This window comes from Ixodes scapularis, unplaced genomic scaffold, assembly GCF_016920785.2.
Source record: "Ixodes scapularis isolate PalLabHiFi unplaced genomic scaffold, ASM1692078v2 PGA_scaffold12__126_contigs__length_90152505, whole genome shotgun sequence".
Taxonomy (NCBI): Eukaryota; Metazoa; Arthropoda; class Arachnida; order Ixodida; family Ixodidae; genus Ixodes; species Ixodes scapularis.
The window spans coordinates 19,849,711-19,875,148 of NW_024609838.1; the positions used below are offsets into that span (position 1 = coordinate 19,849,711).

Consider the following 25,438-nt stretch of genomic DNA (forward strand, 5'->3'; position numbering starts at 1 on the left):
GTCGCCGCCCGATTAAAAGGGTCAGTTGTATTCATCCATCTATCTATTGTCGTAAGCAGTTATAAGCGGTTGTAACGCTGCCGGTCATAACATAATTAATAATACCTTAATTTCCTATCAAAGCGACAGAAAAAGCTGGAAAAAAAAAGGGAAAAAAAAAAAAGAAAAAAAAAAGCTGAAAGGTCAGCGTGACAAGCTGTCTTTTCCTCACAAAATTATACGATAATGTCTGAACCAGCCTTTTAGTGGCGTTGCGCATTCTCGGCGTCTGATTGGTTCCTCTAACCCGTAGGCCTCATTTGAATGGCTCAGCTTGAGTGCAAAACAAGGCCCAGATGCGCTGGTTCTCGTAAAGAAAAGAAAAACGAACAGGCTTCGTAGTATAAAGATGTAAAATAAAAAAGACAGAAAAATATATGTCTGTATGAAGACTTGGATCGTTAAACTTAGAAGCGCACTGCTTTTCCCCGGCCCCGGCCTGGTCATGATGATGATGATGATGATTCTGCGCCACTGGCCTCGTAGATGCGTTACTAGAGCAAGGCGCCTAAAAGGCCGGCTGAAATAAAAAAAAAAAAAAAAAGAAATAAAAATAAACGAGCGTAAGGATGATAAAGCGGTAGAGAGGAGGAGAGGAAAAGGAAACTCCAACGAGAACTTGGCCTTTTCTAATTATCCGCTGACTGCCGGCTGTTGCTCTTGAAGCGTGTACGGCTGAGATTCTTTGTAGCGGTAAATTTTCTTGTATTTGTTTTCCTTTTTTTTTCTTTTGTCGTTGGAAGGCGAGCGCATCCTGTGAGTCATGCGTGCCGCTGGTCCCTTTTTGGATCTATGTGTGTGTTTTGAAGAGATTGAGCGCATTTGCTTGAATTGCTCAAAGAAGGATTATTATTATTGTTGTTTTTATATTCCTGTTGTTGGCCTTTTCGGGATAACGGAAGCTGGAAGTAAAACTAAACAAGAAGCAAGAAAGATGTTTGTAATATCGCAATTGCTGCGTTCGGCTCATATTGTTTTGGGTTTATATTGACAACGAGAAACGAGGGTGCAAGCAGGCTGGTGAAGATTGAACTTGGTCACTTCACCCGAGACATGCGGTTTTCTAAAGGACGACGCAAACATAGACAAGCCGAATTTCGAGATTCTCTGTGTTCTTGTCTTTCTTTAGGTAATCCCGATCCTCGGGTAAAATCACCATGTTTGGATTTAGCTCTTTTCAATTACGACTCTTTCCAAGTTGAAATCGCATGTCCCGTAAAGGTGCGCAGCTGATGGTAGGCATCATCAAACAAACAAACAAAGCACGTAAATGTATGTTAAAATTCGCTCATGTTCAAGTTCATTCGAGAATGCACACCTCGAGTGGTCATCAAAATTTTTTTTAATTTTTTTTAGGGTTCTAATCGCGTGGGTTAGTGCGAAGTAAGTTGGTAGATAGTAACGGCGCAAAGTCAAATAGGGTTCGTTCGTAAATCGGATCAATTGTTTTTTTTTTACGAGGGCTTTTTGAAATTATAAAACCTAAAGCTAGCTGCGCTTCAAGCTAGATGTTATGATTTTTAGCTTACCTGAATTCACACTTCCGTTTAAGGCTCAGCCAGAACTTGTAGCCGGTGAGCTTAAAAATAAAACTTATTTTTTCTTCTTTTCTTTTTTTATCTAAAGAAATTGTTGGCAGTGTTTATGCATACCTTAGTAACAGTTTTTGATTGGTGCTACGGCCTGTCCACTTTCCTCGGCAATGTAGCCCGTGCTAATTCTGATTAAAAAAAAAAAAAAGGAGAAAGGTCACGTTGAGACTTTAAATTTACAGTCTTGCAGATACTAGGTAACTCCACGCAAGCAAACTTTTTTTTATTTTTTTAGGAGTGTTTGATTGGTGGTTTACGTTCGAACTAGCACTGACGTCAGGACTCGTCCATGTGAAGCAGATAGGGGGAAGCCCATCAACGCGAACTGCCCTTATCATCTGCCCTTTCGAGAATCCTCTCCCCCTTTCAATCAGACCGCGTTGACACAGGCGCAGATGATAATGGCAGTTCAAATTAACAGTCTCCCCCCTATCTGCAAATGCGAGGAACATTTCATGGTTTATTAAAACAGCTCGAATCATGTTAATAAGCCAAAATTCACTTGTCTCAACCACAAAAAAAAAAATAATAATAATAAGTGATAGTGCGGAACACTACAGTGCCTTTTTAAAAGGTGGTATGCAGTGGGGGGCCATTCGATTATCATTCGGTTATAACTCCTTCTTATATAGGGAGCCGAAGTTATTTCAATGTTTTACGACTTCGTAACATGTCACAGTGCCTTTTTAAAAAAAACTGGTATGCAGTAGACATTCAATTAAGATTCGAATATAAATCTTTGTTATATAGGAACCCGAAGTTATATTAATATCTAAAACATATTTTATATTTCCGTTTTTAGAAGTTGGACGACAGGGCTTTCAGCGGCCCTGAAGCCTGCCAAATGTCCCTAGGAGCGAGCGATCACTGCTCAAAATAAAGCACCCTATGGTCTCTTGGAATTAAATGTCCCTAACCCTAGGGACCTGACCTTCGAGTCGTCCCATTAGTCATCGAGAGGGCCGTTGACACAAGACATAACGCTCGGTCTGTCCACAAACCCAGACTGGATCTTCTCGCTCTGCTCGTTTGACGCGCGTTTGAAACCTCCTCCTTCGCGAAAATAAACAGAAGAACCGGTTTAAACATAGCGGAACGATGGGCCAACAAGTCGGCAGCATTGCTAGGGCGGGTGGCAACTCTCTGGGTACAATCCGGCTCGGTGTTACTAACCCCTTGGGTCGTTAACTACCTAGGCTTTCCCTAGGACAGACGTAGAAGATAGTAACTATTTTAAAAGTCCCTAGATGCGCCTTATACAACCCAGGATGTAGTAGGTGCTTTGATTTTTACATTCTAGGAAGTCGGTATGCATTACTCCGGGTCTGACCGAGTATTACATAACCTTTTCGGGCATTCGAGTCTGCAAAACTTGCAAATATTTAGATACCTTAAATCGTATCTCCCACTGTTCTTTCTTCTTTTTTTTTTCATATTTGTCAGCATGGCTTAACGAGAACTTCGTTCAGGCAGTTAATTTTAGTGTCACGAAATGTTTGAAAGCACTTCAAAGATTTCAGAAATATTCGGTTGCATGTCGCGTCGTCACGCTATCAAAACATCACGTTTCTAAGCATTTTAATAGTAAACTTTACGCTCTAAACATTAATTGTATCGTTTTCTTTTCTTTTTGTTGTAGCGATATTTTAATTTACGGCTGAAACCTTTTGCGGAGCACAAAACGGGCGTCACAGATGTTTATTATCGGATAGTTTAGGTCCAGCAACATAATACTTTTTTCGTGTTCGTTTGTATTTATTTTGTTTCGTTTTATTTGAGACAGCTATATACCTAAGCAGCTGCCGCTCCCTTTACCCAGCTTAACGGTATCAAATGCCCAAACACTGCGTAATCTAGGGACGGTTCTTCCCTATAGGACCCCGAGTTTTCCGAGAATCCCCTACGCCTAGGGACAAATCCTTCAAGTTGGCAGCTCTTGACGCTAAACAGCGTACGGCGCGAGGCCCCCGTGCCCTCGTCTCCCCGACGCGCAAGATTCTCTCCGACCTCTGACGTCTACACCGAGGAATGCACCCGCCGCGAGAAAGAGCGAGAGCTGCTCAAACGCTCAAAACGCCTTGTCTCGAGCCAGAGTTGTCTTACAGGACCCCGCTGGGGGGTGAGAAATAAAGAGGCCGTCATTCATCTTAGAGCTGTTGCTTTCCGTTCCAGGCGCTCGCGAAATCATAATACGTATAATAATAAAATAACCGTAATGTTCAGAAACAAAATAAAAAGCTAAGACTTAAGTTAAACAAAAAAAAAGTGAAGCCCCAAGGCGCCGTGGCTGACTCATCCGAGGCAGTCGGCGCGCGCGCTTCTCCAGTTTCAAGCCAGACAACGTTTTCACTCTCCGAAGTGGACTGGGAGGAGACGCTATACAAGCGACAGAAGCCAATCAAGAGCCGCCGATGCGTCACGTGATCTTGAGATCAGGCCTGTAAGGGTGCAGGATGACGTGGTTCCGCTCCGCGTCCCTGATTGGATGGGATGGCCGCTAGACTCCGCAGTGGTCCGCGTTGAGTACAAAACAAAAATTTGAAGTGTGGCAACTGGATGGCAACGGGCGATTGTATGGGTGCTGCTTGTCACGAATCTGTCTTGCTCTTTTTTTTTTTTTCTATTTTTGAATGTGACTATGCGAATCCGTGCTGAAGGGTTAAGGTGACTCCTCTTTTTATTGTTCCTCATTATTATTCTGCGGAGGACAGGCGGAAACTTGATCCAGACAGTGGCCTCGGTTTTTCTTTTGGCGTTGAGTACACGTCCCACGCATCGCGACTGGTTTCCGTCTTTCTGGGTTTATGAGTGTAGGCTGAAACTTAAGAAGCTCCGTTCACACACAAAACAAACAATGAAAACGATGCCCGATGTGGGTGAGGCGCATTCGGCATTAGAAGGATCTTTGGACTTACGAGTCCCCATCTTTAAACAAGCTACCCAATGTGGCTACGCGCATTTGCCATTAGAAGAATCTTCTGTTTTGTAAAAGTCCATCTTGAAAAAAAAAAAGACAAAGGCGACAGAAAAAATAACACACTTAAGACAAAGGGACGACGGACACTCCTCCTTTCAACTCGCAACAACTCAAGTTATCCCGCAGAGATTCTTTCTTGGCCGTCACCGGCAAGACCAGGGGCGGATGCAGGAATTTCCTGAGGGGGGGGGGTCAGGTGTTGGCCTGCGTACCATTTGTTTAGGAACCTCCTCCCCTTCTCCCTCGTTTCACACCCTCCATTTTACGCATGCGGAAATCAAGAGGGGGGTCAGGACATCCGGACCCCCCCCCCCCCCCCCCCCCTCTAAATCCGCCCCTGGGCAAGAAATTACACCTAGAAGCAATATGCGGGACGGTTTTGCAGTTATTCCATACGTTCATAATTCCCGGCATCGACTCAAAGCCATTGCTTTTAGCTACAATTCATCAATGTGATGTTTTGCTGCCGGAAGCGCTTTAAGCAGCTTTGCCAAAAAGTGAACTCGAGCGAGAAACCTCAAGGATGCACAGTCAAGCATGCCAACAAGTCCCTCCCATGCGAAGAGCAGAAAGTTTATTCTGTTCCTTTGGGGTGTGCAAGTGTCCGTCGTCCCTTTGTCTTAAGTGTCTTTGCCTCAACAGGGAGTTTTCGTAGACCGCGTTGCCCCCTCCGCTAAGCGTTCCGCAACGAAGAAGTTGCTACTGCGCCTGCGCGCCGATAGCCTTGACTGTGGAGTTCCCGCTATCGTAGCGAGTTGCGGAGGACCTTGCGGGACCGCGAGAACGATCTACGAAAACTCCCTAATATAGGCGCGTTTATAATATCCGCGTCGGCGCTTCCGCTAACACTGCAAAATAGAGCTTTCAAGGTCACTGTGTTCGCCGATGTCTTTTTACGCTGTATCGGAGCTTGGGCGTCGTGGGTAGGTCCCTCTATAAAATGGATCGTGTAACAATAAATTTTGCAGCTGTGTTTAGAGACGGTGTTCTGCTTGTCCCCTTTTTTTCGTTCCCTGTCTCGAGGTTTTTGCTCTTACTATGATCATTCACCAGCTCGCCTGCGCAGTAACTCTCATTTCAATAGACAGATGACGAAGTTCGGATAGTATAGAGCCTTTAAGGTTTGGATGACGGACTGAGGTGTCACTAAGATTCACTACACGTTTCTGTTTGTCATTTGCTTTTTGTGGTTCTTTTTTTTTTTAACTTGGGACTTCTGTTTGGAACGTTTGGTCTTAAATTACAACAACTATCTGTTTTTGTGTTGTTATTCTTATTTCTACGGGCTAGTAACGATGTGCTAAGGTACGGTTTGCAATGTGTTGCTATGTTCCTCGATTTTTTTTTTTTCGGATAGAAACATGCCTTCAATATGTTTTACATAAGAAAATAGATGTTTTCCATACGTGACAGCGATATAAATTAAAAAAAACATTTTTGATCGTCATATCACGACCTCACGCTCTTCACGTCCGCTCAAGACAATTACTGAATTTAACAGTTACCGAAATTGCCAAAATACAAGTCTCGCTGGCAATGAAGCGGACTACACTAAATGTTTCAACTTTCCCAACCGGGAAGCAATAATTTTTTACCGGCATGTTTCTTAATTGTTCTACCATTAAAACATCAGTACCAGGGTTCTTATATGAAGTAGGAGGATTCTATTATGCCTTGATCACGGAAGTAGAGGTATTATAGTTATAACGATGATTCCTCCGCTTGTGACTGCTGTACGCTGGCGCCATCCATCGGGCGGCACCGGAAAGCCTCCAAGCTGCGTATTTTTTTACGCATCATTATTCAACCATGAGCTTAAAATAATTCTGAAAAACTTATAAGCGACCAGCTCACGTACACAGCGTATAGGTTTGGCCACGTAAATACTGCAAGACCTTTAGTATACCCCTAGTAATACGCAGAACGAAAGAGTTCCAGGGCTAACCGGTAGATGGCGCCAGAGTGTCAGTGTGTTCTCGCGTCGTAGGCGGGCACGAGCAGACACGTACATGTTACTGAAATAAATTAACTGAAAACCGTCACTCGTTACTTATTCAAAAAATAACTAAGGTGCGTTTCACGTTACTGCAAATCAGAGAAAAACGCGTTACGGCAGCTCGAAAGTAACGCGTAATTTTCTTGTTACTCTGGATCTGTAGTTTTCGTTTGTGTGTGTGTGCTTTTTTGTTGTTTCTTGTTGTGGTTTTCTATGGTCAATCTAGCGTTTTCTTGTTTTGCAAAATGCGAGCGCGAGCTAAGATGGGTAGTAGGTTCGATACCGGTGTTGTATATTTGTTCCCCTCTGGGAGTAACTAAGCATTATTACTCTTTACTTTATTCGAAATTTACGAAAATACGTTGCTCATCCCTTCTTTTAAAAAGGTTCACAAGGACGCGTTGTTTGGCTACCGAAAAAACTCGCTAGGTATAAGTAACGAGTTATCTGTAACGCATTACTTGTAACACGTTACGTACAAGTTTTGTTACAAGCGGTAGTTAGTCGAACGCAAATGTGTAAATCCGCCTTACGAGCGTTAGGTATGTACGTGCGGCGTAATCGTCTGCTCGTTTCAGTGATATACCCGCTTCGCTAAAGCTCGTTTATCGTGTTCCCCGTATCTCCCCGTTTGTGCACGGAGTACTGAAGCGTCTTATCGGTGGTGGGCGGGTAGTGTAACCCTCACGTAAAGGGATAAAGACGATAAAGCCTTATCTGCTTGCGCGAAGGTTTGCCGGCGTGGCAGATAAAACTCGCAGCCTCGGATTTTAATATCGTGGACTATGAGAGCGGAAAAGGTTGTTCGTTCTGCGAGCGTGGGTTTTAATATTTTGAGTTGTATCAAGATGAAAGTGGTTGCTCTTTTTGTTTTGTATAATTCTTTTTCTTTATACAAGGCAGGCCATTTAATTTTTAAGAAGTTTATAGGGAGGTTACGTTATGAGTCACCCTAAAATAAAAAAAAAATAAAAGAAAGGGCATGCATCACAGCGACAACGAACAGTCTCTGGAGGCACGTGGAATGACTTTGTGAGCGAAATACTTCTTAATAGTTTTGCATGCCTCATTACTTTTTTTTTGTAATTGAAGTAATATTTTTTGCGTTTAATAGCTGTTTATTCTTGTTTGTGTATTGTTCTTTTATTCTTTTAACTTTTTCATCTCGTACTTTTTTTGTTTTTGTTTTTTAACTTGATCAGTCTTTTCTGTCTTAAAAGGTCATGTTTTTTTTTCATGTCGGCCAATGTTGCTCTCTTAAACGAAACAAGAGCTTCAACGGTCCATTGCCCAAAAACTTGCTTTGTGTGTTTTTTCACAAACTTTTGGAGTTGTCCTGTCGCCCTTCCACTCTCATATCCCAGTGTTCTCTTGATCGATGTCGATGAGGAAATAATTTTAGGGGTAACGAAAAGGTTGTCTCCTTCCTGTGAAACGGTCACTGCTAGTGAATTCTGTGTGGTATACCAGTGATTTGAAAGGTCCCTAACAGTGCTCTAGGCCTTACCTCAGTTTCAATAAAATAAAATGAAACCAGTCCAATACGCAGGCCTTGAAAACAACGTGTTATCCTCGAGCAGGCTCAATATGCTTCTCTCTTTGGGAAACCATTTGTCGTGCCACCATTTTCGCTGCTCAAGTCCAGGCGATAAGGATAGGACTTTGAAGAAAAAGATCGCTGCCTCCCCCCCCCCCCCCCCCCCCCCAAATCCAATTCTCTGTAATTCCCTATAACTTCCTCAAGGGGAGAAGATTCCCTATAACTTCCTCACCAATTCCATTTGAATGCATTTCATGCGTTACAGGGAATCGGTGAGGGAATTGGGCAGGAAACTGGTATGTCATGTGACGTATATTTTCCCGCTAAATTTAGCGGGGAGACGGAACTGGGGTGTAGGTCCCAAGACGCCCATTTTCCTGCTAGATTTAGCGGGTAATCGAATTGGCGTATAAGGCGCGTGACGTCGATTTTTCTGCTAAACTTAGCGGGGAAAGTGAATCGGTCCGTACGTCCCGTGACGTCAGGTCACGTGACACCAACTTTCCCGCTAAATGTAGCCGAGAAACTGAACTCGTGCATAGGTCTCGCGATATCAATTTCCCCGTTAAATTTAGCGGGAAACGCACGGATGGACAGACGGACAAACCTTTGGCATTTTGGGAGTGGCGTTAAAAAGCATGCTTTAAAAAGCGCAGGATCCCGACGGATTCATTGTAAGTGATTGGTTGAGAAGGTGTCAGTTAACGCACTAAGGCGATGAGTGTCATGACGAAGCATTTTTGGCGCTGCTTGGTTAATCCATCAAATCGTGGTGTTGGTTGGGGAATGTCTTTACATCACGCCATGGGCACCTGCCCGAAGCAGCCCTCGACTGATTGCGACCAGCCGAGGCGACACGCGCTAGGCTCACGACTTGAGGTTACCTCGAATTAGCGAGTCTTGTTCCGAACTGAGAGGCTGTCTGCTTCGTCGTGGTAGGATTCGACCTAAGGCACGAGAGACCTCGCTATCCGCGAGCGAGAAGGCCCGACAAAAGTTCAAGGTGGAGGGATCGACAAGCGAAACAGTTATGCTGACTCACGCTGGAGCCACTGACGCGAATTAACGGTAACCTGTAGGGAATGACGCCGACTTTCGTCCGAGGTTTCAGGTTCAGCTAGTTTATTTATTTATTTATTTCGATACCCTCGGGGCCCACGGGGCATTACAGAGGGGAAGGGCATAGAAATTCACACTGAAATAGATTAACGCAATAAGAATACAAACTATGTAAGCATTTTTATTACAGAATAATTAGTTCGGCGTGTTAGCAAACGTGATCAGTTAACTCCTCTTTGAATAGTTCAGTTGATGGTATATTTCCCAGGGGAACCCGCTAGAAATAAATAATCGGACGACGTTGTTGGTATGAAGGAGTCGATGTATGCTGACGTTTGACAATGATTTACGCCGACTTTAAAATTATTATCAACTCTTTCGGCGAACCTTCGAAAATCTTGCAAAATTCCACGAAGGACGAACGGATGGATTCTAACTGCTTTACCCTTCATAGGGTAGAGCAGTTAGCATCGTAGCTTGCGCCAGCTAGCCTAGAAGTTCGACTTATGAACAATGTGGCCCGACCTCTACACAACCTTTTTTTAATAAAATGATTTTTATAGTTTACACATATCAAAAGCAAGCATGGGTACTTTTACGGAGAGTGAAACAATATACGCCCAGTAAGTATTTTCCTTTTCCTCCAAAAAGCAGCATCCACTCATTTCCAAATTTCGCGCATGCGGACAAAAGTCGAACCTTGGTGAAACCTTGGTCGAACTTTGGTCGTATTCCGCGTTAAAATTCGAAAAAAAAAGTCCAACCTCATCGATCTCGACCTCAGCAGGCTCCCTACGTCCTATAGTTATATCTGCAGTTCCGACGGCTTTCGCATTTGGCTGGGAAGCTTGCCAACTCCGTGGTCGGTGCCTTTCGGTCGTCGCAGCGGTTGCGTGTAATTGTTTGTGCCGCATATAGTCGGGCGGGCCGCCGGGCTCTAAGGAGATGGACGTATCTTCGACACCTCCGGAGGTTGAGTTGGCTCGTCTTCAGAAGTCACTGCATCCAAGCACATGACATAGCGTCATAGCGTTTATGGGCCCACCAATTATGTATTCTGAATCTGATCGTGCGTCATCGTAATCGTCAGATTATCTTGTTAGCATTCTGATAGGCTTGCTAATTTTGGAGCATTGCCTCGAATACTTATTTTCGTCATTCGATGTGCTGATGGATAGTCTCCTTGCGTTGCTCGCTTAGTTTCTTCTACAAATGGTGCACAAGAACAATTCGATCTTCCTTTTCCTCTGCACGATTGGCTGTTAGTCATGCCCAATTTTAGAACGACAAGGTACGGCTAATTAGAACGGTGTTTGTCGCTTCGCGATTGATTACTGACTTTCCGGTTGAAGCTTTCGGTAACATAAAAACTCTCAACTGGTTGATTTCGTAAAAACCCAGTTAAACAACGATAATGTACCACAAAATACGCAACACAAAAATATGCCATGGACTAGTATTGATATTGCGTCAGTATGTCCCTTTTGAGCTATCTCAAAAGGGTGCTTCCCCACAGCGCACAGAACTAGGGTGTTTTCTAATAACCATCCTCTCGCTAATCCTTTTCGTGTCGACCGTTCACGAACAGCTAACTACAACGTTTGACTAGTACGTTTAGAAAACCGTCTGCATTGTCTTGGTAGTAGCCAAATGCACCCTTCTCGCCGTCTTCGCTTTCCTAACGAACCACTGGTCTCCAGCGGCGAATACAAAAGTAAAGACTCGATGCATCGGATGCGTCGTTCACGCTATACTGCCCCACAAAGAGGAACGAGCCATAGCTATCAAGACTGACTTCCCTCCAGTCGTTAGGGCCTTGCATGCGCCTCCTTTACAGCACAGGAGCCCTCCGAGACAAGACGGAGCAAGCACACCTTAGAAACCGATCGTTACGACGGCCGCAGGTCAACTGCCACTGTCGGCGAACAGAAACCACCGAACCGGAACAACGAACCGTTTCTGTCTCTGCCCGGCATCTCGATTTTCTTGTTGAGCGCTCGTCCCCTATTCGCGCAGAGTCAAGCGAAACAATGAGCGAACATCACGAGCGTCGGGGCGAGAGACTAGGTAAAGTCGGCAACAAGCGAGTGTATACCGTCTTCAAGCACACACTCGGTATCTTTTTTTTTTTTTCTTTTTTCTTACCTGGTTGAAGATAAAGAAGGCCGAAAAAAGAAGACCGGTGTACGGAGATGAACGAGGAACCGGCAAACGGTCTGCCAACGCCGTGTCTGTTCCCACGGGCTTCGGCTTAACTAGAGCGTGTCTCGAGGAGAACGTTAATGTGGCCTTTGGACGGGAGATGCCTTTGCCGCGCGAGGGGCCCTCGTAAGTCTTCGGCTGTTACGTCAGCCCGCTCCGTGTCCACAGCCCTGCGATGCGTCGAGGTGAGCCGAACGCTCGTTGAGGTCGTGACATGCAGAAGACACGAGACAAGGGCACGGTCATGGCGCGTGGAGGTCTTGGGGACCACGACTGCCTCTGGTGTGGACGTCCTCGCTGAGGACGTGACGTTGAATTGAAATGAATACGTCGAAAAGATTGTTCTCTGTCACTTTTTTTTTATGTATTTATTTTTGAAAAGGGGGGGGGGGGGGGTATTTTTTTAATTGCCGGAGCTCCAATGGCGTAGCTTGTTTGATTGACAATATTAGGTTTTGTGCAAGAAGCATTGGATGACGCAAGGCATTCGTTTTCTTAGCCAGGGAATTATGCTTACGAGGGCGATCTGGATTCGTGTGCAGTATTCTACTTGTAGACAACTTTCTGTACTTTCTGTGGCTATGGTTTCAAAGGTACGGGAGCGAGTGCTTGAGCGCCGCTCTAAGCTGGGCACAGGCACTCCTCCTCTCGTAAATGCCACTAAACGTTGCCGAACAAGTGTAGGGTAGTTGAGAGGAAGTTGTTTTTTTTTTTCTCCCAGGATAGGTTAGTATAGTAGAAATATTGGTGATCATACTTTCTGAAAAAGGATAGTTGAGTCCGCCTTAGGCTGTGCGAAACTGGGTTTTTTGCTTGGTCATTTCGGCCGTTTGTATACTTCGGGATTGGATTGTCATGCGAGTCGTTTACTCAATACTTCAAACGCGCGTTTGGCAGATATACTCTCTTATCTTGCGTTTTGTGTAATAGTAGATATTTCGGTTGTTATGTTGCTACGTATCAATCGCAAATGCAAAAAACTCGCGAACAGCGCCCGGTAATTCAAGGTAACTTGAAGTCGTGGGCAAGACGTACCTTGGCCAATCACCAATTACCGTGAAGGAAGAGTTGAGCGCAAGAGTGTTGGGCATGATTACTACCTACGGACTTCTCGCTTCTCCTCTCTAGTCTGAAAACGAACTCGTATTCCAAAACGCCAACAGTACGATGGCGGAGACTTTCGTTCGACGTGACACAGCACCTTTGTAGGTTTTAGCGCACATTGAAATCGTTCTTGTGCACTCTCAAGAAAAAAGGTTGCTTCAACTTGCTGCTCCGCTCTCCCCTCCGCGCCTTGGCGGATGCGTTGTATTCGTGTTTTTCGTAGCGTTTCACCGCGCTTTTTTTGCCTTACTTTGGAAACTGTAGTCCCATACGTCTACTCGACGACTAAGACATCCCAAGGGTTGAAAGGTCCTTATGACAACTGAGGTTTGTTTACTAATAGTGGCGGAACATTCTCAGTAAGAAGCGCGTATATTTATAACGCGCCTCTAGGATCGGAAGGCGTCAATAGTCGGCGCAAGGAGACTCTTTATTTCCTGAAAGTATCGTTCCTTGTATTCATAATATATCGAAAACAGTTCCTTTTGATTATGGGAGGAAACGCGCGGAGGAGATAGACAGCGAACGTTTAGCTTATATTTTATCTGAGGCTAGAAGTAATGGTATGTCAACATCAGGCGATTTGTTTTTTCATAACATTAGACCTCCATGTGTATGAGGTTTTCAATCTTTTTTGCTACGTAAGCATTCGGTTGGTGGGTTACTTATGAAGTTTAAGAAATCGTATACCATGCTCGCTCCCATTTCGACAGTCATTTAAGTGATTTCTTGATTATATTGAGATAACCAGTGCCATCCACTTAGTCTATTTTAACACAAAAGTTGGGACTTTCCGCGTAGGAAACTGCCACACACAACTTAACAGTAGCGAGTTTTAGAATAGCGTGCACAAAAAAATAACGTCGTTTATATTTGCAAATCTAAAACGCGGTTCGGGTTCGGCGCATGCGCTATAATGACGACGCTTTTTTTATGTATGCTGTTTTAACCTTTGCCAGTATCTGAAATCCGCAATATGTAACGTTGCGTTGTCTGTTGTTGTTGTCTGCATAACAATTACTTGAGTCCAGGATTGTCGATGGCGAAAAGAGATTTACTTTTGGTGGCTGGCGACGCCGAAATTTACAAAGCGAATATGTTCAAACAAATAAATGTTTGTTCACACAGGTCCATGAAGTGGTGCCTAGCGCTAGGATTCAGCCAAACTTTCCGAGGTATTTGTCCTCCTGCGCCCTTTAATTTTATATGGCAAATTTTACGGAAGACAAATGTTAGGTTTAATTTGACGGGCCTCTCACTTATATCATATCTTGAGTAAGCGAATGTTCATATAAAAATCATTTATTTTCTAGGGCCAATATCGCGAAATGCTCTTTGTGAATACTTTAGCAGGGTTGATAATTTAAGAAATGTCCTACTCGGCGTGTCAAAACATGCTCCAGTACTAAATAATAATAATTCAAAAAAAGAGGTCGAGACGATACTACCTGTTTATATCAATTATTACACGATACTTTTTAGTCTGCGAATTTCACTGAAGGTTGGGTGCCCACGAAAACCAAACAGTGTGGAGTAAACTTGCGAGTTCATCTGTTCTGGCCGATTCAGCACATTGCTAATCAAGCTGTCGATACGTTCACGTGTTAGTCTCTTCATTAGCTTGTTTTTCTGGAAATTGGTGTCATCGGGTACGGCCGTAGATGATGGTAATCTCTCCTGTACATCAGTCAGGCGTTTCGCAAACTACCATAATCAGATACATCAAAGGAGATGGTAAAAAAAAGCCAGCAATTTAGGCTGAACTACACCTCGTAGTCCTCAAAGTGGTTCAATACCGCTGTTTCATTGGTTGTGTGCTACAAGGAAAATATTCGTATCACAAAATTAAGCAAAAACAACGTAAAACAGCAACATAGCCGCGTTCACGTTGAAACCGAAACCAATCAAATTGAAGCAACCTAATGGCGCCGAGTGCGTCAGCGCCCTCTATCCGCCGGTGAGGCAACTACTAAAATGAAAAGGTCTATAGTTGAACAGACGGCCGCAAATTTTACGAGGGGCTTGATAACGGTGCGATATAGCTCTTTAAATTGCTAAAGTACGTATCAAAGACCACATAAAGGCAACACCGAGTTTTTACAGTAGGGCCTAGAAAACCACAATTATTATTATTATTTATTTTTTTTTTTTTTTTTTTTTTGCTGTCAGTAACACGTACATTGGCTATTTGAATCAGTTGTACCACACGGCTATCAAGCCCCTCGTAAAATTTCGGGCCGTCTGTTCGACTGTAGGGCGCTGTACGTCGAACTGAAGTTTTGGGGTGTATTGTATGGGACAAAGGGTGTAACGATACACCATTTTACACCCTTTTTTCTCGAGAGTGTGTGCGATTTGAAAATAATTATCAGCTTGAATATGGTCAGCTGAACAATTACAAATTAGAAAAAAACCGTGAGAGAAAATACATACACACCGCTGTTCTCTCACGGTTTTTTCTAATTTGTAATTGTTCAGCTGACCATATTCAAGCATGTACCAACTAGCTCAAGTAAAACCTGTAGTATAATTATCAGCAACTGCACAGCACCCACTTCGTAGCTTGTGCTTCAAATACGTGCTCCATTAATATTTTATAAAGAAGTATCGTTTTTAGATGGATCATCGTGGGCTGCTGGTTTTGGCATGAACCTTCCAAATGTGTCTTTGTAACATCCACTTCACGCAGTCGTAGACTGTAACTGATTTTGTTTCTCCGTTATTAAGTTTCTCTTTTGTGCGTTGCACTGTGGCAATACGTCGTTATCTCGTGACCGGTACCCGACAAACAAGAACAATTTTACAAACTATTTCACGGCAAAGCTGCCCATCAGACCGGTCACGATATTTCCTCGAGTGCAAAAAGTCAAGATATGATAATCGCCGATTAAATTAGTCTTCTCGCGCTGCTTACTAACTATGGGAACAAAATGTGCTGCAGCAATTTCGGTGTCATCATCAGCATGCGACACCACAAACGCGGTCAGGAGGTACAAGGGCAAAACTGAAGTACTTGCAATCTACCGAAATAGAAATATACCTCTTTTTTCAAGAGCCTCCTCTTTTGGCCGCTTCAATTGCTGCACGAAAACTTGGCGTGGTCGCTGACCCATCGCGTCTACAAGTGTCGCAATGTCCTTGTTTTCTCATCTGAGCGCCCCGAGGAAGTCTCCTGGACGATTTGCAGGCTCATCAACCTTGCTTTCTGCTTGCTACTCCCCCCAGCCCCGACAAGAACCGCGTGGTAGCAAAATGTGGTGGCTATTGCGCTCTAAAAATAAACCCGACGGAGTGATGCACCGAAACAAATTGTCTGTTGCACCAGAGAGGCCGACCCAGCGCGGCGCTGCTGGCGCTGCCGTACCATAAACCGCTCACTCCTGCGTCTGTCTCGTCCTCCCGGACAGATTTTCCAGAAGCCGCGCAAATTCGCAAGTTTCCTGATCATTCTGCGCTCATTCACGTCTAGCGCGGCGCCCCCCCCCCCCCCCCCCCCCCCGTGTCTTTCGACACACTCGCTTATTTTGCCATCTATCTTTCGGGGGTCTATTTGCTCTACCCCTGCAAAAACACTTACGGGCACGCACGCACTGTGGGGTGGGCTGGTGGGGGAATCCCCGACATTCAAGTTTCAACAAACGCACCCCCACACGTCCCGTTCGTCGTACGAGTGTTGTGGCGCCCCGCTACATTCAAGCCAGCCTCCCCCACCCCCGATATTATTCGAGGTTTCCCAAGAAAAACACTACTACTAAAAAAAAAATGAAGATAACCCTTAAAATATGGTGAAAAACAAAAATACTAAAACTCAGCCGAGCAGGCAGTCATAGCCCCTACGGCTGCTGGTCCCTTCTTTCTTCCATTCTGATTATATCGGAAACGGCCCCCCTTGCATTCTTTATCGCTTTTGATGGCCGCTGCTCTCCGCTTTGATGCCCTTTCCCGCCCCGCGCTCGCTCGCACCTTTACCCTCGTCCCCGTCCCTCTTTCCCAGACACTCGCTTGCCGGCAATCTCTCTCTTCTCTCTTTCTGGTCTTTCCTCGCCTGCTCTCTCTCTCTCCTCGTTTCCCGCTTCCCACCACCCCTTATACGGTCAAATGCGATCGCCCTCAGCTTCCTGTCTGAGAGGCAGCAGGCAGAAACGGCAAGCTGCCGCCGCCGCCAGGATCGTTTGCGAGAGAACCCGACGCAGGAGGCGACGAGCGGCGCTCGCGGTGCTCTCGTCTAGTCAGACCAGCTGCTGTCAGAGTCACAAGTTGTCACGCTGCTCGCCCGCAGCAGCAGCAGCAGCCGTCGACGCCGCCGCGCGTAGACTACCAACGTTTTAGGACTAGAACTTTGTATACCCGAATTCCGTTTGGAACCTTATGGATTCCGTGCTACAGAGCGAGGGGGCGTCGCCCGTACCAGACGTCGCGACGACCGGTAGACACGAAGACTCCGAGCCGACCCTGGTGAACGGTGACGGCGCCGTGACTGCAACGAGGCCCGAGGAATACTCCAGCGTCGACGTCGTGGATGACGGACGGTTGGACCGCAAGGACCGATGCGTCCTGGATGACTCCGCCGAGGTCCAGGAGCGTCTTGCACAAGGACCCGAAGTCAAGGCCGTCGAAGACTCTGGGGTTCAGATCTTGGATGAGCTCCTGGAGGTCGAGTTAAGAAGGCATCCAGGAGAAGATGAACGGACCTCTACGGATCAGTGGGAAGTGCATCTCGAAGGGCGACTGGAGGACTGTTCGGTGGTCCAGCCAGAGGGAGACCGCTTGGAAAAGTGTCGCGACGAGGACGACCCTGGATGCCACGGTCAGCAACCACAGACCGGAGTAATAGATGACTCGGAGGACGCGGGACCGGAGGCTGATGGCCCGGCGACGATGGTTTCGGAGAACTTCGCCGTCTCTGCCACCGAATGTGAGTCCGAGGAGAGCTGGTGTAACGGGTTTTTTTGCTTGTTGGGCGCTGCTCTGGCCACGTGCTGGGTTGTCTGCAACGGCTCGTCGGCGGTCTCGCTTGTTTCCTAAGGGTCGGGTTCTTGTCTCTGTGGTAGTTGGCGTTGTCTCGGGCGATAGCCAACTTCCCTGCCGCGGTTTATCTATAGGGCGTCCCTTTTTACAGCGCTGAGTGCTCCTAGTTGGGAGGCCTACACTATTGTTTGCGGCAGCGGGCATTGGCGGCTGGCGCCTTCTTTGAAACGCGTGCTTTGACGTCCTTGGTCGTAAAAAATGAAACATCGTTTAAAGAAGGTTGTCTTTTTTTCTTGTGGAATTTAGATGAAGGGACTGACAAAAGACGGAGTAGTTGTCATTGTCGTGTGCCGTTCCAGTTTTCCGAGCCCGATGCAGTTGCGCAGGTGCTTTTGGCTGCGTGGGGGGCAGGTGCTTTCAGGGGAAAGTCTACGCTTGTCGAATGAATGAAAAGATGGCAGAGCACTTGTATACTGTCCCAAGCTTTTATTAAGAGGTATGCGTCGCGACGTGCCAAGCGACCTACATGACCATAGTATACTGTCACGTCCTTTACACATCTTTTTAATAACATATGAGGGCGTGGTCTTGGGGAGCGGGAGCATACTTTCGCTTATTCTGCTCCTTAATGTTCATGGGTGTGTATTATTACTGGATAACTTTGCGGTAGAGGTTCTGGCTGGTTCGCACTGGAAACTACTGTTTTCTGGTGTCAGCCTGTACAACTGTCAAGATAGCTCATTTATACCTTGGGTGGGGCCGTGGTCTTTAACTCTTCGTTGTCGTTTTATTTCTTTGGCTATTTGTTTCGACTAATAAATTTAACACCGGTTTATATTTTGCCGCCGTACGTTTTATGTAAACACTTGCAGTAACTTTTTTTTTATTTATTTATATTTGTATGGGGGGATAATTAGCTTTGTTTCTGGATCTGTTATATTACCCTTTTTCTTTCACCTCAAAGGCTTTAGTAAAAAAAAGTTTCAGCCTCTCATTGGGCTTTACGAATGACATCCCTTCATTTGGTGAATAGAGGTACTTGTTATATATTTTATTAAAGCTTATACATTTTTCACATGTAGAACACATCGTTTCTCTCTCTCTCTCTCTCTCTCTCTTTCTCTCCAACGAAATTTTGTGGAACTCCTCGTGCAGCGTATGAACTATACGCGAAATTATATTGCTCGAGGTGTCAAGTGGTGCAGTGCTTTGCGGTCTGTAATTCCGTTAGTTGAGTGTTGACGGCCGATTTGTCATCGACAAACGGATTCGCCCTCGTGTCTCATTACCAATTAAAGTGCGATGTTGTTGACGCGTTGACACTCCGCCATTACACCGCGGTACATGGGACAAGCCGACGTAACCCAGTTTCGGTAATTGTGGCCTTTCTTTGCGGGAGGCGATATCGTTCCATCTAAAAGAAAACGCCCCAGTCTACCGGCTCGCACCGCGCGTGCCGGCGTCGCTCTGTCAACCCTCGAGCCGACTGAGATTTATATACAGGGTGTCTCAAAACACTATTGCGGCGTAAAACAAAACAAAAATTGTATACATTATTGATTAGATTGCAAAAGTTTTCCCTTTTAACCATTCTAAAATTTTATGAGTGTTTCTGGGGAAACGTTGTTAAGCCATAGAAACTCTCTTATTTCTATACACTGGTGAAACGGACACAAACCGCGTGTGTGGTGCCATCTGAGTGGCAGCGTCAATCAGACGGATTGACTACGTTTTTCTCTATGTGCCTAGGAAAGTTATGAGAAGCCCTCGCCAGATTTACAGCCTAAGCGTCGTCGGGGAGCATACTAGCCATCTCCCGTGACTCAGCACAAAGGCACGCTAAATGACTCCCTCAAAAGCGCCCGGTATTTAACGGAAATACCGTGGCTTGTAATCGGCCCACGAACGGAAGTGTGAGCAATAGCCAATCAGTATCTTTTTTTGTTTACATCATATACTTTGTTTCGTCAAAAATAAGCCGCAGTCAAAGGCTAGACGACGTACATTCTGGAACATTATGAGAGACCCATTTAATGAGGCAATGGCGGGTGTCTGTGTGCTCGGTTCGCTTTGGCCGGCCCACATTGGGGGGGGGGGGGGGGGGGGGGGAGTAAAAGAATGTGGGAGATAGATAAGACGATAGAACCTTTGTTCTATCGTCTTTTAAAAATAGTCTTCCTGGCCAAACGGTGCTCAGCAACTTCGTATGAACTCCCTCGACTGTGCAAATACGGACACGCTTACTGAAAGTGCGAGGTCATGGTCGTTCACCGCTTTTGATTAGTTTAGCTGGTAATAGCAAAGTCCCTTGGTACTTCTTTTTACAAGTAAGGACAACGAATGCAAATGAGAAAGCACATTCCGCTGGAACAAAATGGCGGCATTCGGTTCAGTCTTCCGCTGTGCGCCGCCATTCGCTTCCTGAAGCCTGCACCGTTACGCAGTCGGCGCTTCAAAGAATGTCGCTACTTGTAAGAAGCACTTATCTAGTGGTAATAGTAGACGGACCAGACGACGAATGCCGTGACGTTGCACTTTTCAAACTCTGATTGGCCGCACCGGCTATATCGTCAGTTGAGCTTTTAACCTAAGGCTGAACGAACTAGTTGTTTGTTTGAATCGAATAGTGCTCCCTCGTTCGAAGCCTTCACAACGCTTGAAAAACACCATGACATACCACTTCTATTTTCAGTGTTTAAGCTAGGGGTGACGCTGAGCTATTCGATGATTCGAAACAGGATTCACTCATTCCTATCAAGGAAAAAAAAAGCTACGTCATTCTCTGATCTATCGTGACATGGCTGAAGGGCCGACAGCGAAAGTCAAATTTATTTGAAGTGAAGAAAGGACGAGCTGTGCGTGTGCGACCTCGGGCATGTCCTAAATTCGGTTGTCACGGTTTCCCGCTTGCGTACGTTCGCAAGTTCGAATAAATTTACTCGAAATGGTTCCTCGGAATTTCCACATTTCCGGAACTCTGAACTGTCCGCTCGGATAGAGCGCTCTATGATGGTCGTGCTAAGCACCCCTCTACCCCCTCCCCATACCTCGTTTTAATGTCCGCGTCGCAATGGACGTAAACACAAACCGTTCCACACGATCCATTCCGTTTCACTATTAGTCATGCGCCGTCACCCTTCGAGGTGTAAATTATTTTCGACCGGGATTCTTGACACGTTGGACGATTAAATATTTTCAACTATTCTAATATTAATAGTGCTGCGCCGTTCGTAGCCTTCACAAATCTATCGAGACATGACTGAAGGGCCGACAGCGAAAGTCAGATTTATTCGAAGTGAGAAGAATGGACGAGGCAGAGCTGGGCGTGTGCGACCTCGGGAATGTCCTAAATTTGGTTGTCACGGTTTCCCGCACATGCGTACGTTCGCGAGTTTGAATATATTTACTCGGAATTTCCTCATTTCCGGAACTTTGAACTGTCCGCTCGGATAGAGCGTTCTATGATGTTCGTTATAACCACCCCTCTACCCCCTCCCCCATACTTCGTTTTAATGTCAGTGTTACAATGAATGTAGACACGAACCGTTTCACACGACACATTCGGTTTGACTATTAGTCAAACGCCGTCACCCTTCGAGGTGTAAATCATTTTTGAGCGGGATTCTTGACACCTTGGACGATTAATTATATTCAACTATTCGAATATTCCTAGTGCCGCGTTGCAGATATATTACCGCGAACAATATTACATGAAACAGCGCCCTCTATGTTTCTGTTTCATCGGAATTTCCGCCAGTTCTTTTCAAAGAAGCTCTGGTTCAAACTTGTCTTGGAATGCGAAGCCTAGGTCTCTGTCCTTGGACTCTTTGTCAATTCGAGAGATAATGGAGCTTGTGGAAACTCCAGCCGCGGGAAACATCCAGATGGAGTCATTTAAATCTCAAATTAAAAATAATTAAAAAAGTTTTCTTTCACTTGTTTTTGTGTGATAAAACGCGAACCAAGACTGGTTATTTTGTTATACCCATCGCAGATGTTGAAGGCGCCAACCCTCAAACTACATCCGACCGAATTTTTTTTTTTTTTTTTTTTGTGGGCTTACGTTTATTTTTTATATGGAGACGTATCTTTCAATTACTATCTATAGGTTCAGCTTTGAGCGGCAGGAGTTGGCTCGCATTTAACTAGTTAATTTAGTCTGCTTTATTCCACAATTTGATGTTGACCATTGATTTTCTGGCTGTTTTTAAGCATAGGAGTTTTTGTTCGTCTCTCTCGCGGCTTTTTTATTGCAACTTATCTCTCTCTCCCTATCCAAGGCTAAAGCGCCATCTAATGCAAAAAAAGAAGAAAAAAAAAGGTTTACGTGACAGTCGAGTTTAATGCTGTTGTTCGAACTCTCCTGCACCGCAGAAATTTTGTGTTTATTTCTATTTTCGTCGACGACTCCCCGTGTCGAGAACGCAGCTGTTGTACTAGTTGTCGCACGTCGTTTAGTTCTATTTCGTACGTGGCTCGGACAGATATCAGCAATACATTGTAACAAAAAAAACGGTAGATTCTCAAAGTTCATTGTTTCTCAATAACAAGACGTTAAAAATAAAAAAAAGGCTTCGTGCAACGACTTTTTTTTTTTTTTGCTTCGTATTCGAGATGCGAAAATGTGGTACTTAGGGAATTCCAAAGTCCCTGAAGCTAAGATGTGTATGGAACTTCTCAAACAATCGGCTCAAAACCAACCGAAGTAGGTTTGTACTACTGGACCTTGGTAAACTAAAACCTTCGGTATTCTTTTTTTCGCATGTTTAATAATTATCGAAGAGTAGACATGTAGGTTGAAATGTGTTGTGTTCTAAGTTCTGTTCGGCGAACTTTTGTTCGTATAAACACAAATGGCAATTTTAAGTTTATCCAAGAATGTTTTCCCATCATAAAAAGAAAACGCGTATTTGTAAGTTTTTTTTCTATTAGCAATCCTGGAAACGCATAGCTCAAGTGGAGTCCATCAAACCTAGTCATTTCAGAACGAGCAGTTTTGGAACGAAAGTATCGTGACAGATATCTGATCACTTTCTTCCCTTGAAACTTTTTTCTCGTACACTATAAATCAGATTGTTTCTTAAAATATTCCGTCCCTGGTTGTATCACTTCTGACGACTAACGAGTTATTGGCGCGCGGTTTATAAGTGGAAAAAATCTCGGGTATGTAGTTTCAATCCTTGTACTCCTATTCCTTAAACTCGCTCATATGGTAGACTGCCATTCGCAAGTGATCACTTGGCGATATGCAGCTTTACCTAGGATGAAAGGTGTCTTCTGCATACATATTAACAGGCTGAATGTAATGCCTTTCGGCACAAACGCGTATACCAGGTTAAATGCAAAGGTGGTCTTATGTACAAATCACTTTCATTCGGCCTTAAATACCGGATTACTTGTCATCGTAAATTTCTTGTACCTAAAATCTAGTTTTCTTTTTTTTTTTTTTTTTTTATTTGGTGGATGTTGCACCGCTTATAACAACCTTCATGTATGCATTCCCTTCGATTTGCAGATTTCTCAACCTCGAGGAAAAAGTAGAAAGAACGTATTAGCCGCGTCGATGTTCTTTCAAGACCGTAGGTATGTGTCTCGAAGAATGTTTCTGGTGGCGGCCCGTCAATAAAGCCCGCCGCCTAATCTCGGTGATTAGCGGACTAAATACCTCAAGGAGCTTAGTAAGCTTTCGCGAAACTCGTTTTCAAAATCTCCCCTCCCCCCTCTTTGAGAGACAGACTTGCGAGCACGATGTTCGTTGAAATACGCGGAGATTCGACTTATCAGCACGACCTCGCAACGCCTTGCAGATAATTATAAATTCCGCGACAGTTGCGTAGCATTTTGTTTTTCCGCGCTGCTGCTGCCGCTGGGTTCTTTTCTTTTTTTTTTTTTTTTTCTTTTTTCTTTTTTTGTCTTCTTTAAAACTTGGATCGGAAATCGGGACGGCTGGTAGCTTGGGTGTTATCATCGGCCGGCGTCGACGTCTGGTAGCTCTCGCCGTTTCGATTCTGAAGGTTGGACCGAAACCGAAGGCACGGGCACCTTCTCTGCCCACGATTGGTTCCCGAGGCTCGCGACGCGGCGCGTTCACGAGTCCCGATTGGTCAAACCCGACTGTAGCCTTTCGCTTCGGTCCAACTCCGATGCGAACAGCAGTGGCTGTTCGTCGGGTGCGTGGCGTAGGCAGTCGGCCGTGAAGCGGCCCACTTGGGTATCTTCTGATCGAGACCATTGATCTGGCGGGTGGGACGCCGAGAGACCCCCGAGTGTATACTTCGTTCCGAAAGGGTTCGCTTCGAAGAAACACCGGCACGATCTTCGATATGGACAGGGGGAACGCGGCGTTCGGCGCTTTTGTCTTTTCTTTCTCGCATCGCGAACGAAGCGTGTCAGGCAAAAACAACAAAAAAAGTGTTGTAGCGGCCTCGTGTAACCTTTTGGGCCTCCGGAGAAGCGCTACGACTCAGGTTTTTCGTTCCCAAGTCATGTAATTCGTTTCTTTTTCTAATGTTCGAAATTTGTTGAAATAACCTTCTTTTGTTTGTGATTTGTACATATCGGTAAGGGAAAAGCTACTGATCCGAAGCTTGTAGAGACCGTCTTGGTGGTTCCGAACTTGTGAGGCCTGACGGTGGTGTATACAGACGACTATTATGTATAGTATGGAGCCCCACTTTGGGCGCCAACATGTAATCGAAAATGTCAACTGCCGGCTTCGATGATGCCGAGGCTCAAACTAACCTCCTCCCCTAGTCGTCTTTATATTTCTTATTTGTTTCCAACGATACATAGTCGGCGGCTCCCAGCAGCTGGCCTACCTTCACTGAATTCGATGAAAGCGGAGTGGCGGGATGCTGATGGCGAAAGTTGGGAATCGGTCTTTTAAAGCTGTCTGGTATTCGCTTTATCTGGAATATAACATTTTTTTCCCGACGCACGCACACTCACGCACGCACGCAAAAGTCAATGGAATCTTTTGTGGTTTTGAGCAATCAAAATTGTGACAAAGAACGCGCTCTTTCGCTCCCAAACAAGTTGTTGGTAGTGAGAGTTTTTACTGTACCACGCGACATATTTTACCTTGCCGCTGCTCTGGGATGCGTGCATAGGTTCACTATAGAATGGCGTTCTTATTGCGGGCCGCCAGTTACCTACTTTATATGAATTACGACAGTAACACTGACATTGTGATCCATTTTTTTTTTTTTTTTTTAAGAATCGTTTATTTCAATGTTGTTGACATTGCAATCGTTCTTACATCTCCGCTTCTGTACGACGGGAATATAAGGAACGATTTCGGCATTGGATTTATCCTCTTCCCGGTGCACGAAAGTTCATACGGCAGTAGACCGTTTTCGTAACTTCATCAAGCAACATTAACAGTCGCCATTTTTTTAAGGGGGGGGGGGGGGGGGGCATTAAGCGTGTATTCGACCGGGAGTCTTGGCCAAAGTTAAAACAGCATTTTTTTTTTTCTGTATACGATTTGGGCCGGGTTTAGTCCGAACTCCAACGGCACCCTCGTGTCCAATACAAGCTCCGAGTACGTGCTCATACAATGGCGGATTCGAATAATTGGCGCAACCGCTGCTAAGTAGCAACTTTTTTCTTTTTTTTTTTGAAGGGGGGGGGGGGAGGGTCTGTTTCTTTGCTTGTTTAAAAAGAACTTAAAGTCGGCCCCCCCGCATATCCGACTTCTGGCAGCCATAGCAAACTGCCTTCGCTTCACGTCGTGCTGTCTATTATGGGTCACGGAAACGAAGTTTTTGAGGTCGCGTTGAAGCAGGCAAATTCTGGAGTAAGGTCACCTTGTCTGGCAACTTTGTCTGATCTCGTGATGAATCGATTTGAAAAAGGAAACCCCGCTTCGAGGTCAGCTGTTATGTGGGCCCCCCTCCTCAATCTTTTAAGCTCCGCGACTTTGGCTAAAAACTTGGCGCCTCCGCGGTGACGTTTTGCCC

The 25,438-nt window shown here is 45.2% G+C and overlaps 1 protein-coding gene across 16 annotated transcripts in view; it reads left to right on the plus strand.

Annotated features, from left to right (window-relative positions):
- The window catches only part of LOC8031447 (LIM domain and actin-binding protein 1), a 171,970-nt gene that overhangs the window by 122,024 nt on the left and 24,508 nt on the right, over nucleotides 1-25,438 (plus strand). The gene's annotated exons all lie outside the window — the stretch shown is intronic.